General features: G+C 35.6%; 1 protein-coding gene across 4 annotated transcripts in view; it reads left to right on the forward strand.

Moving 5' to 3' along the window:
* The window catches only part of COMMD10 (COMM domain containing 10), a 182,432-nt gene that overhangs the window by 108,343 nt on the left and 57,702 nt on the right, over positions 1–16,387 (forward strand). The window contains exon 6 of one of the 4 annotated variants that reach the window (XR_012037696.1): positions 14,703–14,812. The exons of the other annotated variants lie outside the window; for them this stretch is intronic. The gene's annotated coding sequence lies outside the window, so the exon portion shown is untranslated. The remainder of the gene's footprint in view (positions 1–14,702; positions 14,813–16,387) is intronic. 4 annotated transcript variants of the gene reach the window in all.

The following is a 16,387-nucleotide window of genomic DNA, read 5'->3' on the forward strand; positions in this document are numbered from 1 at the left end:
TCCACTGAAGTCATGACCTCAGGATCCTGAGATCAAGCCCTACCTGGAGCTCCCTGCTCCTCAGGGGAGCCTGCTTCTCCCTCTCCCTCTGCCTGCCGCTCTGCCTACTTGTGTGTGTGCTCTCTCTGTCAAATAAATAAAATCTTAAAAAAAAAAAAAAAAAACTACATATGCAGGAGCACCTGGGTGGCTCATTTGGCTAAGCATCTGACTCTTGATTTTGGCTCAGGTCCTGATCTCAGAGTCATGGGAACCCCTCAGGGCTCTATGCATAGTGCTCAGCAGGAAGTGTGTTTGAGATTTTCTCTATCCCTCCTCTCCTCCCTCTTCTGCACTCTTGCTTGCTTGCTTTTTTTCTAAATCAAATAAATCTTTTTTTAAAAACTGCATTTTACATACACACAATCAGCAACTCAAAATAATTACATTATACAATGATATTTAAAACTTAAACATAAAACACAATGATGTGTAGCTGCTAAGAGAACACACATGGATCAGATAGGACTGCGTTTGAATTCCAACCATGGCAAGTTTCCCTTTCTCTGGTTTTCTTATGACGTGTTAAATAGTGATAATAATTCTTTCATTGTATTGACCAAATGAGGATATATGTAAACCACCTCAGTCAGGGCCTCCGACCCAGCGTACTCAGTAAATCATCAGTCTATTAATTCTAACCTCTTTCTCCTGAAAAACAATCTGATAAATATCATTTGGATTTCTTTTCTGACACTCAAAAGTTGACTTGATCCGTAATGTAACTCAGGGTAATATTTATAGCACCTAGAGTAAGTCAACCATCTGTAGCTTTGATGAGGAAATAGGATCAGAGTTCATACTTGAGAAACTAGAAACTGCTTTCCCCTCATAAAGTTCTAGGAATAGAAGCAGGAATCTTCTCTTCAGGTACTTATACCTTTTGAGGTATAGGAGTGGATAAGCCCACATATTTAAGCCAGGGGTGATGGTTCTGGTTACCTGGGGCTGGAGCTTTTTGCAAGGGGCCTAGCAAGGAGATTGAAGATTAGAAATGAAGTTCCAGTGATAGGAGGTGCTGAAACAGCATGTATGTGCCCGGGAAAGGTATGCTGGTGGGGGGAAATGGATAAAGGAGAATGTAAAGTGGGGGCCCAGGTGATAGATGCAGTAGAACTTTTGATGAAAAAAAAATACCAAACACGCCAACTCTACACTAGTTCAAGAAATTACTCTTGGCATTTTGTTAAAATTAGATAATGAATTCATTACATTTTATAATCCCAACCTTGTTTATTTTAGGATAACTAACTGAATTTCTAATGGTTTGTCTTCACATGACATAAGTCAGTACAAACATTGAAGGCTATCAGCAAATCCATGTTAGAACTGTAATGATTGGGGCAGCCCGGGTGGCTCAGCGGTTTAGCGCCGCCTTTAGCCCAGGGTGTGATCCTGGAGGCCCCGGGATCGAGTCCCACGTCAGGCTCCCTTCTTGGACCCTGCTTCTCCCTCTGCCTGTGTCTGTGCCTCTCTCTCGCTCTCTCTCGCTCTCTCTGTTTCTCTCATGAATAAATAAATCTTAAAGAAAAAAACTGTAATGATTATAAGAATTGAAGGATACTGTGGATGTATCTAACACTTCTAACTACTTGTTTTAGCGTATCCATAATAAAACTTCAGCCATGTGGTTCTTTGTGCTCAATATTTTTAGAAATAAACCTAGTATGGGGTGCCTGGGTGGTTCATTTCATTAAGCATCTGATTCTTAACCTCTGCTCAGGTTGTGGTCTCAAGGTTGGGAGATTGTCACATGGGGCTCCAGGCTCAGTAGGGAGTCTGCTTGAGATTCTCTCTCCCTCTCCTGCCCCCCCTCCATGTACATGCAAGCACTCTGTCTCTCTCTCTAATAAATAAATCTTAAAAAAAATAAAATAAACAGTGCATATCGAATGCTCTTAGAAGATTGAGTATATATCTTTTTTATTTCCATAAACTACACAATGATTAGGAAGTACCTTATACAAAATATGGATTTAATAAATATGTTAATGTCTATGAAGATAATGTACTTTATTTTTTTATTGGTTTATTTTCTTTTATAAGCCTGCTTTCTTTTAGAGAATCATCATGATATAATTTGAGGAGTCTTAAAATATATGAAAGCACATTGAGCCCTTTTTGTTATGAGAAATTCAGAGACCTTCAGAATATATTCATGATTACCACTAAAGTACTTCTTGATAATTATTCTGCTAATTATGAGTTGTAAAGCTGCCAGAGTCAAACTGAGATGTGAATGCCAGGCCTCTCCACTAACTTGGTGACTTGCTGCTTCACATCAGTCTTTCAGCTTTATTTTAGTGTGACTCAAATGTGTGCCCCAGCAAAATGACAAGTTACCACAGTCTCTGGACCTTTGGGTCACTATGCAAGTAGCCAGTGAATACCAGGCATCTGTGTAAGGGCATGGGGTTATGTGTCCAGAAGGTCTGTGAAGCTCCTAAAATTGCTACATTTTGTGCACACACAATTTTTTTCTGAGAAGAAGTCTGTAGCATTTATGAGTACTGTCAAGCCTATAAATCCACAAAGGTTAAGGACCAATGAATTCATGACGTTACCCTTTGGATGTTTGCCATCTCATCTCCTTGATAGACAGCACATACCTCTGGAGGGATGAAGACACCATGTGGGTTTGCTTATCGGTCTCATTTTAATTTTACAGTCCAGAAAATTTGTAGCCTTTTCATAATAGATTGAGGTTTTTTTATGTGAATTCATATTTTAATGCAAATGCAGTATCAGTGAATGTGATTGATAAAATGTTTTATGTAGTTTTATTATCTGCATAGTCAGCATTGTGTAAAGATGTACATATATAAAGTTTACTTATATTTAAGATAATATCTCAGAATATTTTCAGTGTTATAGCTAGTATCAATGCATTATAGTCAAGTTAAAAAGTCACTGATGAAGATTATATTCAATATTTTGTTAATGCAGGTATAATATTTAGTTTAAAAATAAATGGCTTTTCCCTTTATTCTCATTTGTTTATAATCAATATTTTTAATATAGTCTAATTCTTTGTAGATCAATTCAGAGATTTTTTTTAATTAAAGATTGCCTTTGTGAGGAAAACTTTGGTATAAATATTGGAAGATATACTGAGTGCCTGGAAGAAAAACAGTTTTTTTTTTTTCCTTCTTACTATTGAGGTAAGAATAGAAAAACTGCTCTTGAGGTTGCCTCCTGTGGGAAAGGAAAAGCCTTATCACTTACGGAACTTAATACCAAGGGGACAGTTGTTCTGAAGTAAGACAACCCAGACCATTACAGCACTGATAATTTTCTGCAGTTAGACAGCTTAGAGGTTTAATCCTAAAAGAACACAATGTCCGATTTTTTTAATATAGTGTTTTTACATACAAAAGACTCATTTTAACATTAAGGAAATCTTTTTTCCTTTGATACTTATTTTTAACCATTACATAAAGTTTTTATTATTGGAAAAAGAAGAGATAGCAAACTGATCAGATTTCACAGTGAGGAGAAAATTTGAATTTTTACGGAGTTTTTATTTGTAATATTTCCTGTTGTGTTTCTGTTAATTCAGAAAATTATTTTACCTACTTCTCAATTATCTGCATTACAAAAAAGAGGAAAAGCTAGTCATAAAAAATATATGTAGTGTGTATGTGTGTGCAGTGTTTACGTGGACCAGAAAGGTTTGTGTTTTCAGTGAAAACACAAGACAAATCTGATGTTCTCATAAAAACAGGTTTTTTTTTTTTTTAAGATTTATTTATATTTATTTGAGAGAGAAAGAGAGAGATCATGAATGAGGGAAGTGGGCAGGAGGAGAGAGAGAATCTCATGCAGAATCCCCACTGAGCATAGAGCCCGATGCAGGGCTGGATCCCAGGACACTGAGATCATGATCTGAGCTGAAACCAAGGGTCACCTGCTGAACTGAGCCACCCAGGCACCCCATCATATAGAAATAATTTTAAGAGCATTAGGTTATGTTTTTACTGGAGACTCCTATTTCCACAAAAATTATTATTATAAACAGCATCATCAATCACCAGTAAATTTTATGCATGTCTAGCATGGAACTTTCTAAAGTGGCTATAAATTAAACATACCAATCCTGAATTATAATTTTGTTCAAGTTCTTGTTATCTTTTGTAATTCTTGCATTATCAGCTGAAGTGACAAAAAGGTGAAAACTTGTAAATTAAATTTGTAGGATTCACAAAGATTTTAGGGGGGATAGGTTTTAATAGATCCTTTTAAAGATACTTTTGAGTAAACAGTTATTCAGTAGCCATTAAGAAACAATGACATATTTTTACAAAAGGGTTTTTTAATTCAAAAGTAATAGATAATCATAATAGAAGATTTAGAAAATACTGGCAAGTATAAAGGAGGAAAGAAAATCCCCCCAGTTTCACAATCCCAAATCAACTGCTCTTAACAGTAAACTCCATACAGATACTACTGTGTAGATTTGGATTGTTTACCAATTTACACTGTTAAAAACAGTTTTGCCTTGCTCGGTTTGTAAGCATACTTACTGGTGAAAACACAATTTTCTAAGTAAGTTGACCCAGCTTAGTAAGCAAAACTAACAGGTCTTTTTTTGGACCTTTCAGAATAGCACAGGAGCTGGCTGTAGGAGTTTCCCTGATTCAGGTTTGGCATATGTTTTTGGGAAGTAGGAAAAGTAGAGTTATAGTTCTAGGAAGCAGTCTCTTGTGAGACAGGGTAGAAAAAGGAAAATAGACATTGGGATAACCATTTAGAGGTGAGTTGTAGAGTAATAAGGGCTCAAAAAAAACTTGCATTGAGTTTTTTGTCATTAGAACATTTTAACTAGGGGATCCCTGGGTGGCTCAGTGGTTCTGCACCTGCCTTTGGCCCAGGGCGTGATCCTGAAGTCCCGGGATCGAAAGAAACCCCGTCGGGCTCCCGGCATGGAGCCTGCTTCTCCCTCTGCCTGTGTCTCTGCCTCTCTCTCTCTCTCTATGTGAATAAATAAATAAATAAAATAATGAATAAATAAATAAAATCTTTTTAAAAAAGATTAATAAATATCATGAATCATATAAATAATCATGAATAAATATCATGATTAAATAAATCATGAATAAATAAATAAAATCTTAAAAAAAAAACAAAAACAAAACATTTTAACTAGCCTTGACTAGGGCTTTTACTCTTCCCCAACATGAACCTTCTTAGAGTGTGCTATGGAACTCATTTGTTTCCCCAAAATTCATATGGTTGAAGCCCTAGGCCTTAATGTGATTGTATTTGGAGATAGGTCCTTTAAAGAGATAATTATGGTTAAATGAGATTCTAAGGATGGGTCACTAATCCAAAATGACTAGTGTCCTTTTAAGAAAAGGAAGAGACATCATGGATACATTTGCACAGAAGAGGCCACATAAAGACAAAGCAAGAAGGAGACCAAGGAGAGAGACCTCAGTACAAACCAGTCCTGCTGGCACCTGATCTTGAACTTCTTCCAGAACTGTGACAAAATAAATTTCTGTTGTGTAAGCCACCCACTGTGTGGCATTTTGCATGGCAGCTCTAGTAAACTAATACTGAGAATAAAACTTTTTTTTAAAGGAAAAGTGTAGTAGGTAGAATAATGGGTCCCTCAAAATATCAGGTACTAATCCCTGGACCTTGTACATATTATAAGGAAAAGTATCTTTTCGGATTTGATGAAGTTAAGGATCTTGAGATGGAGAGAATATTCTAGAGTATCTGGGTAAGCTCTAAACATAATCACAAATGTCCTTATGAGAGACAATGGGAATTTGACAGACCTACATAGGACAAGTTGATGGGATCCCTAAAGACATGGCCACAAGTCAAGAAATGCTGAAGTAGATTCCCAGAGAGTACAGTCCTGCTGACACTAAGGATTTGGCCCAGTGCAACTGTCTGCAGACTTTGTGAGTGAATACATTTCTGTTGTTCAGGCTATCAAATTTGTGATGATTTGTTACAGCAGCCATAGGAAAATAAATAAATAGCAACTAAATATACCAAGTCCTTTTAGCATCTTATCCACGTAATATTAGGATTTTGTATCATGTGTTATTGGCTTTTTATTTTATGAAATAATGAATTATATTGATTATTTTTCTATTGTTGAACCATCATGTTATTCTTGGATAAATGCTTCTTGATTCTGGCATTATATTTTGTTTTTTAATATCCCAGTGGGTTTGATAATATTTTGATGATTGTTTAGTGCTTTTTTTTTTTCCTGTATTAAGGAAATTGGGCGCTAGTTTTCCATGTTGATACTGTCTTTGTCAAGTTTTGGTCCTAAGGTTATATGCAATTTGTTTGAATGTGTAGCCAGAGCTCAGATTATGCTATCTTTGGAAGCCAAGCATCAAAGCTGAAGCTTCCTCTGACTGGAATTTGGGAGCTATTATTGGTTCTTAAGCAGTAAAGAGACCTCATAAAAGGGGCAGGGATTAGATAATAAGATATAACAGTGCACCCAGAGTCATCTATAATTACTTACACAGCATTATCAAGTATTACAGTCTCAGATAACAAATCCAGGTATTGAGTTTCTCAAACAGACTCTCCTCCATTCATGTTCTTCAGGAGTGAAGGCTTCTGTGTGTTACAGGGTATTCAGTCAGGAAGCAAGGGAACTTTGGGGCACGAGAGAATGTCCTAGTGGGTAACTAAGAGTTGACCATATTTATCTCTGTCTTGTGATTCTTTAATTCCATTCTGTTTTTGCCTGGAAGAGGTAGGCAACATAGATTAATAAACTCTGGGAATGTAAGGGGATAACAGGAACATATTTGTGTGGATCAGAGTTTCTGAGCCTTGGCCTGTGGTGGGAGAAAGACAAATAGAGTTATTGCTAAGGATCCTTTGACCTCTATTTAACCAAACATTATCTCAACACTGAAAAAATAGAATAGCGTACATCTGTTATTTCAGATTTTCAGATGTACGCAATTATTTCATAACTCATCTAAATCACCAACTGAACAATTAGGTTTTTGAATTTGTGGTATATTGGTCATTACTGTTTTAAGCAACAAGTAATGATTATACCTCTTGTCCCATGGGAATCTGTAAAGGGTCTTGTTTTTGTTTTTGTTTTCTTAAAGAAATACCAGTCCCTTCATCTTACTGCTGAGGATATTTATGGTGATAGTTACTCTGTTTACATAGCTAGTCAGTCACATACTCCTGATAGAAGCCTGTGTTTTCAAGATCACCTAGTAATGCAATGAGAAAGACTCCTTAGATTTACAATACTAATTACTGGTGTTGAACTTGGAAAAAGTATAGATACTCACATCTCTTGATCATGGGCTATGTATAGATTGAAAGTTGTATCATCACTTTCTGAAAGTTAGAGGAGAGTTTCTGTTTTTTATAAATTTTTTTTTAACTAAAAATTGTTTTTGTTCTTTCGATTTAGTAAACTATGTTTAAGGTGGTCCTGCTGGTTGTTTCCAATGTTACATTTTAGTTCTAGCCACTCTTCTTTGTTTAAATGGGTTGTAAGTCAGGAAGAAAATCAGGGTAGATTTTTGGAGTCCTTTATTTTCTGAGATTTTTTTTCTTACCAGAGCAAAAATAACTAGATAGATAAAGAGATAGATGAGAGGACAGACAGTTCAACCAGAAAACAAAAACAAAAACAAATCTGCACAGCAGGTTCGTGAGAAGATGTACTGTACTGAGTCCTTTGATATGTGGTATGTCCTTCGGTGAGCATATGGGCATAGGGATGCCTGGTGCATCAGCCAGCATTGATAAGTGTGTGAATATGTTCCAAATAGATGTGTGATCAAGGGAGGAAAACTTGTTAATTCTCCCTGGGGTATTAAAGAGTTGGGGGAAGACACAGAGTACAATTAAGAAGAAATTGTGATGTCTGACTGTCTAGGGATAATTAAGTTCAATTTAAGCCTGTTGTTCTATTTTCATGAAAATGTTTCCCAAGTAGAAAAAAATAGTTTATGTGGATCTTAAGAAAAGTTAGTTTTGACTATTGGAATGAAATTTTAGTAGTTTAATTTGGAAATTTACTTATCCTGAAATTTCTGTTGGTAAAAACATGGAAACCTGTAATACAGGTTAGAATTATTTTGGTTAATAATTATGGCTCATGTATCTGTTAGACTATCGAACTCTTATATTCCAAAAGATTTTTAATGGACTCATTGATTCATCTAGTTAAATGGGAATATGCTGTTAAAAGTAAGAGAGTGTCTCCTTGTAGCCATAAAGTTGACATAGTGCTTTATGAGCAAATTTAATGTTCCATTCTGAAATGTGAGGTTGAACAGAAAGATAACCTTAGAAAAAATGATCTCAGTTATTCATTCTGACCTTTGTTCACAAAAGAAATTCGAATTCAAAAGAACACAACATTTAGACTTTTTTTTTACATTAGTTATTTTAGTTGATTGGTATCTGTAAATTGCTCTAAATTAGACTGTAAAATATTTAATAGTGTTTTGTGTTATTTAGCTTTGTGTCTGTTATTCCTTTCAAGTTGACCTCTTTCACTGTGTTTTTGCTGTCCACTTATAAATTACACATTGCAAGTCTTTATAGGAATCAGATACAGTCTATATTAAATGATGTGGTTTAAAAAAACAGGAGGAAATGAAATCTAGGAAATACTTTGGAAATGTCAGTATATTTCTATTGATTCAGTAATGAGTACAAAATAAGTTAAATTTATATACCAGCGAAAAATACAAAATAATATGTGAAACAAGAAATAATGAGTATGCTTATCCATATTTTACCTGAATGCCATTTATCGAACAAATCTTTATTGAGTTCCAAACTAGATGCTGGAGACTTTCCTAGGCTCTGGGAACATATTTACAAACATATTGTTGAATCAGATATTTCATTTATAATTAGATATTTTAGGAGTTCTAGGAAGGAAAAGTTCGTGGTACCTTCAGAGCACAGTCTAGGAATCCTTAACCTAGACCGGGGAATGTCAGGAAAGATCTAAACTGAGACATGAGCTGAAACTGTAAGGTTCAATCAGAGCCAGAGAGAGAGAAGGGGTTTGGAGAGAATATTATAGGCAGTAAGAATAGCATGTTCAAAAACCCTGAAGAGACTATGATGTATTGTTGGGAACTCTTAAAGAAGTTTGTGATCACTGGCATGCAAACTGATAGAAGGTAAAGCCAGACTGGAGTGATTCAAAAGGCAGCATTTGAAATCATCTGATTAAAATGAAGCACTCAATGTAGCCTTAAGAATGAAGGTATTCCAGTTGTACTCCTTGCCTAATTGCTTCAAGCATTTTTATGTTTCTAAGAGCTGAGCTCATTGTACCTTTTTTTTTTAAAGAAAGCATGTGTTAGAAGCACCATTATAAGTCTTTGGAAATGGTTTTACTATTAATCCTTTTTTTTTTTTTTTTTTTGCTGTTGAAAAGAACAAAGCATTTTGAGCCTCCATCTCCAGGTCTCTTCACTTAATGATGTTCTTTTTGGTTCTTTAGTCCAAGTCCTCTAAGGAAACTTGAATTTGGAAGTTTAACTCAACCTGTTTTTTTTCTTACAAATTGAACTAATACTTTTTCATTGAGAAATAGTCCATAAATCTTGCTGCTCAAATAAATCCTTAATCTACAGGAGGACTTTGGAAGGGAACTTGCTTTTCAGTAGAATTAGAAGGATGTAGGTAGGAACCACCTCTGTTTTTACTCATCATTGTATCTCCAATGCCAAGCCATTTCCTGATCTGTCACTTATGCTTTATAAATATTTGTTCATTGAATGAGTACTAAATTTTATTTTTGTTTTAATGCCTGCTGAATGTCTTATAGTTCCATGGTTTTGTGATAAAATCTAGGCCTAAAATGGATGAAGTATTACAATGAATTCTTTCACTTAACATCATGTTTTTGAGGTTCCTTGATGTTGTGGAATATATTGGTGATTACATTTTATTGTTTAATAGTATTTCATTGTATAAATATATTTTGTTTAGCCATTCCACAGTTGGATGGACATTTGGATTTTTTCCAATTTAGAACTGTTATGAATAATGCCTCTGTAACATTCATATGCAAGTCTTTGTAGGGATACATGTATGCTTTCATTTCTCTTATGCTAATACCTAGGAGTAGAGTTGGTGGCTCATATATGGTAAGTTTATGTTTAACTTTTTAAGAAATTGCCGGACTCTTCTAAAGTGGCTATACTATTGTACATTTCCACCAGCCAAGTAAGAAGTTTTCAGTTTTTCTTCCTCAGTAATGATTGATAATGGCAGCCTTCAGGATTATAGCCATTCTGTTAGATGTATACTGGTATCTTACTGTGGTTTTCAATTTGAATTTCCTTAAATATGAGTAATATTTTAGAGCAAAACTTTTTAATTTTGTGTTCCAATTAATCAAATTTTTTTCATTATACTTTTGGTGATATATGTAGGAAATCTTGGCCTAGCCCAAGATCAAAATAATTTTCTCCTATATTTTCTTCCAGAAGTTTTATAGTTTTATAGAAGAAAGGAGAGTCTTTCAGTTAGGGGTGCTGGGACAATTAGATAGCCATGTGGTCTGTTCTTTCCTTCATATAATTCCCTGGTGGTACCTTTGTCTGAAATCAATTTATCATAAATGGAAAGGTTTATTTCCAGACTATTCTGCTGCATTGATATAAATGTCCATCTTTAGACCAATACCACATCATCTTGATTACTGTAGCTTTATACCAAGTTTTTGAAACTGAGTTATAAAAGTCCTTCTACTTTCCTTTCTTAAAATTATTTTGCCTACTTTACATTCATTGCATTTCTGTATATAAATTCTATAAAGATCAGCTTGATAGCTTTTGGTGAAAAGATTGTTTTTTGTTGCTAAATTCCTAAGAGTTTAATTTTTTTTAAAAGCTCTTATGAGTAGAATTATTTTCTCAATTTCACTTTTGAGTTGTTGATAGTATATAGAGATACAGTTAACTTTTACTATGGTCTTGTAAGCCATGACTTTCCTCAATGCATTTCTTAGTTCCAGTGGTTTTTGGAAGGAGCAGATTTCTCTGGTTTTCTACATACAAGGTCATGTTGCCTGAGAATACAAACATTTTACTTATTTTCAGTTGTGTTTGCTTTCAGTTTTTCTTTCTGACCTTATTTCACATTCCAGAACTACCCGCCCATTGATGAGTAGAAGTGACTACAGCATATATATGTAGTTTGTTTGTATTAATCTTTGTATGTTATCATTGTTGTCTTTGACATTTTGTATGACAACTTCAGTCATGACCATAAATTTAACTTACTCATCCTGGCATCAAGACCTGCGTCAATGGAATCTGCTTGAGGCTTCTCTCTCCCTCTCTGTCTGCTCCTCCCCCCAACTCACGTGTGCTCTTTCTCTAAAATAAATAAATAAATCTTTTAAAAAATTGTATCTTGAATCTACTTTCCCCTCTTATAATCTCTTGCCACCTGTTCCAAAGTCTCATTGTCCTTTGACTTTCCTGATTCCCACTGGAGCCTCTCTAATCCATTTTTATACAGTTTAAAGTTGACCACCTAAAAATGTTATTTGGAGCACAATACTCCTTGCTTAGAACACTTTTTTGGTAACTCTCCATTGTATTTAGCAGAACATCCAGACTCTTTTCTGTGGCTTGTGAAACCTTGTCCATTGGGCCCAACTCTCTCACTCTCCCACCTGACCTCATTCATTGACCAGAGTAACACTCATGTCCTTGTAGTTCTTCACAGGATAGTATTGTTCTGCTGCAGTTTATTTGCCATTCTTATTCATCTGCCTGGAACTCTTCTTCCAGTTTTGCACATAGCTAACTCCTTCTCTGACTTTCTTAACTTAAATGTATGTCCTTAGGGAGGTACGTCACCAGCACCATGTCCATCTCATCTATTGTTAATTTCTTTTTCACCTATTATTACAGCTTGCCATTCTTTTGCCTGTTTTCTTCTATTTTCATCTTTTTAAAATATACATTTCATTAAAGTAAAAGATCCCAAATGCACTGTCTGATCCATAATAAGCATTCATTTTTTACCAACTCCTTGAATGAAAGCTAAGAGTTTTTTGGACAAGTAATTCAGCTTAAGCTAGAGAGTCTATAGGGAGAAAAAAGGACCTGTAAAATGTAATTGATTTTATCTAAACTTGCATTTAAAATTTGGCCATAAATTTATTTTGCCACTATTAAATATAGCATTCAGTATGTATCATTAGACTGTAAATGTGTCTTAAAAATTTAAGTGCTGATGTTCCAGACTACTTATCAACTGAAATTATGTCTTGCTTAAAGATTTAGCATTTTTAAATGATTGTACATAAACTAACATGACCATTTCATATTTGGCTTTCTCATTTGTGATATTTTGTATCATGTATGTTTATTATTTATTGCTTATTTTGAAAAATTTATCATAGTCTGTTTCCTATAGAGTCCATACAGAGAGTTTTTATAATTCAGGTGGTAAATATTTTCCAGCTTGCACTTTTTAGAAGCCCAGTGGTGGTTGGGCCTGGAGTGGAATACAGACAGTGGCTAGGTTGTGGGGAGAATTCAAGTTGTGGGATCCATATTCCCATTGGTGAACTGAGAAATGCTGAGTTCCTAAGGTTTGAGGAGAACCTGGAGATCAGCCTGAGAAGACTAAAGCCCTCTTCATTCCTCCAAGCCCCTTGAACCGGAGGAAATTCATCTTCTTCCCTTAATTTGAGGAGCTATGACTTTCCTTAATATGGACAGAATATGGGGAGCATAGTCTTTAAGTCCCACACAGCCTGACTTAGAATACTTGAGCTCTACTCCTCTCTTGGTTAGCCTCAAGGTGGAGACTGAGGACATGGTTCATTGCTATGGCCCTGTCCCTGCTTCTGGCTTTGGCTAATGATACTTTCAGGTTTCCACTCTGTGCACTCTCAGTGAAGCTGCCAAACAGAATGCTTCTGGAGCAGAGGTCTTGCCAAAATGTCCCTAAACTGCTGCCATCACTTAACCTTCCATGGAACCTTGGATAAATCATAAACTCAGTTCCATTATTCATGTGAAGTGCAATCATAGCAGTACCTTCCTCCTAACTTCATTGTGAGAATTCAGTGAGTTAATGAATAATAAAATGTTTTTCATGGGCACTGGCACTAGGCAAATATCATTTGTTGTAGCTGTCCTCATCGTGGTTAAGAAAACCACCACCACCACCCCCCGCAACAGGACCATTAATAAAGAATGTCACTAGAGAGAAGCTTCTTTTTCTAAATATTATAGAAGTACAAGTCTGCTCTAGAGTATGTGCTCTTCCCCTAACCTCCACCCTTTGCTAGATTACTCCCTCTCCCTTATCACATCTGTCAGAATAGAATATTTCGCAGACTCAAGACACACCATTTTGAGGCTTCAGTGCAGTCATGTTAATGGTAATATCTCTGTTATACAGGTTCATGTCCTACCTGTCACCTCCCTATGATGTGTACCTCAGTTTATTCTGATAGTCTCCAGTGCTCTTTCACTAGTGCACACAGGCTCCGCCTGTTCCTCTACTCTTGTCTTGTCATGCATTCACAGGATCCTCACCACCACATCTGTAATGTGTGCCTTGGGTAGCATTTCTCATTAGCAATGCTGTCTCTTGATGCTCTTCCAGATGTGAATGTCGGAGCATCCAAAATGGCATTGGGTTCACTTTAATCATCGCAGCTGTGCTGGGTTCCGGGTCTCACAGAATTCTTCCTAAAAACAACTTTTGTCTCTGGACCACCTTTGTATAGGTCTAGCCTTACCCTTTCTTGCCTCAAGCCAGGTACCCGTAAGTGTGTACTCCTGTGCCAGTCAGGTCATACACACACTAGTGGATGTTCCTGCTATCTCTTACCATCCCACAGCAGGTGTCCCAGGTACCTCCAAATCCCACCTAGCGTGACTTCAACCACACTGAAATTACATATTTATTCATAAAATTGCAGTTATGATTTATTTAACCCCTAATACAGTATAAGGAGTTTTTCATATAGGCACATTGCTGATTTTGACAGTTTAAAAACATCAAGCACTCATTGGTAGACTTCGTATAACTGCACCTTCATTTTGCACAAATTCTCAAGATTTCTGTGCCCCAGGCCCAAGGTGTTGGTGAATGTACCTATACTATAAACTCTGCCTGACTCTCTTACTCTCTTGCATTCCTGGTTCACAAGGGTGGTAAGCAGGGCCCGTCTCTATCAGCACTCCAGCTTCACTCTCCTTGGCACAAGTTAGAATCAATCATTTAGGAAGTATCATCACTTAAGTACTGGACTCAGGCCAGGACAGAAATTCTTTTCTCTTTATTTCTCCTTATTTGAGGGCTCTGATCCTCCTTCCCTAGTTCCCTCCTTGATAGAGCTTCAATTTTCAGTCAACAGGGCCTGGGTTTCTTTGAGCAGACATTATTATTCCCACCACTAATTTTAATGACTTTGTGGTACATTAGTTATGATTATCCGTCCTCTCTCTAATCCATCAGTCCATTGGAGGTACTCTTCTACTTTCCTTTTTCTATCTCTCACAGTATCTTTGAAAGACTCCTTGATTTTACAGCTGTAATCTGGTGCTACCTGCAGAGACTTCTTATTCCATTCATAGTTACTGATAATTTAACATTGAAGAGTACTGTCCTTGAAATACTGCATTTATGTTTTGTCTCAGATGCCTCCCGGCACCAGTCCACTGTTACCGGTGGGGAGCAGGGAACATGGCCAGAAATACTAAGATCCCCTACTTTGGCGGTTTCATTCCTGTTACCTTCATTTCCCAAGGTACTGGCTTTGGGATTTTATTTTATTTTTTTAATTTATTTTATTTTATTTTATTTTATTTTATTTTATTTTATTTTATTTTATTTTATTTATTGCTTGTGTGTTATTACAGGGCTTAGTTTTCCAACTTGATTGATGATGCCAAGCATTCACGACTTTTCAGTTTCTCAGTTTGGAAGCAAAGAATTTTAAAAAGTCACTATCAATGCCTTTTATCATGAAAAGACAAGTAGAAGAAATTAGTCTCCCTCACCCAGGGATGTCAGTTGTCAGTATGTGTATACCAGTGGGAACCAGACAGCATGTCTAGGTAAAATCACTTATCACAATGCTGCTACTTTTTCACTGTGGTAATTTTAGCTGAACTGGGTCATGTTATAAATGTCAACAAGGCAAGAGAGGGAATAAAATGTCATCAGGATAATGCACATATGCTTACATTTCAATGGAGCTTAAAATCTTTTATAGGAATCAGGACTAAAAGGATTTTTTTTTTTTCATCGTGGCGATAAATGTGAATACGGTTACTGTCACTGACTCTTAGGTGTTCATTTTGGTTTCATTCCTGCTTTCCTTAAATTAGAGAAAAAAATCTCAACTTTGCCATTGGAAATTGGTACAGATAGGAGTTTTTCAGCTACATAGTCATTGTAGTGGCTTGATTTAAAAATACACATTGAATTCACCTTTAAAAAGTGGGTTAGGAGAAATAAAATCTAGTATAGTGTGAGCCATAAAACCACCATTTTGATGCTAACATCATTTATATTCTGGGCCAGAGTTTTAAAACTGGAAAAATAAAGTACAGTTTTATTCATTATTGTTGATTTTGCATGACTCAAACTAGATGTTAATTTTAATACAAATTAATTTAGGCAAAGTAATTAAAGTTAAGGAAATAACACATTTATCATGTTCATAAGTAGTATTTTTTTTCTTATTTCAACTGAAAGAATTAGATAAAAGGTGTAATAAAATAGATTTGTCAAAGAACCATTAATAGTCTACTGCTTTTTTTTTTTTTTGCCTTCAGAGTTTCAATTAAATCTGAAGAGATGATATAATCCTGCTATGACTTTAAATGGATGTTTTCATGGCTGCATAAATTGTGATTTGTCATGAGTTGTAGGATTGTAGATGACAATTAAGCCTGGATTCTGATCCTTTTCCTCTCAAGCTTATTAAAATAGGACCTTTTGGGACCATTGTGACTATCTCTTCAATTAGTTTCATGTTATAACTTAACCCTGATTATAAACAAGCTTTAACTACTTCATAGTTCAGTTTAATCTTTCTGCATTGGAAAGAAAAATTTATTCACTGTCAGTGAATAAGCACTGGGACATGGTCTTATTTTGGAAGATTAACTTACTGTGAGAATTGTGGTTTTGATTTTGACTCCCTGCTTATGATAGGATTAAGGTTGATTATTTTATCTCTCTGTAAAAGTGTAAAATAAATATCTGTCTATAGGCAGTACGGTCAGTTCACATTACCTTCACATTTGGGCATAAACATGCTGGTACACAGAGAACATTTTCAACTTTTCTACTTTAAAAATAGTGATTTTTATTA

Source organism: Canis lupus, chromosome 10, assembly GCF_048164855.1.
Source record: "Canis lupus baileyi chromosome 10, mCanLup2.hap1, whole genome shotgun sequence".
NCBI classification, from domain to species: domain Eukaryota; kingdom Metazoa; phylum Chordata; class Mammalia; order Carnivora; family Canidae; genus Canis; species Canis lupus.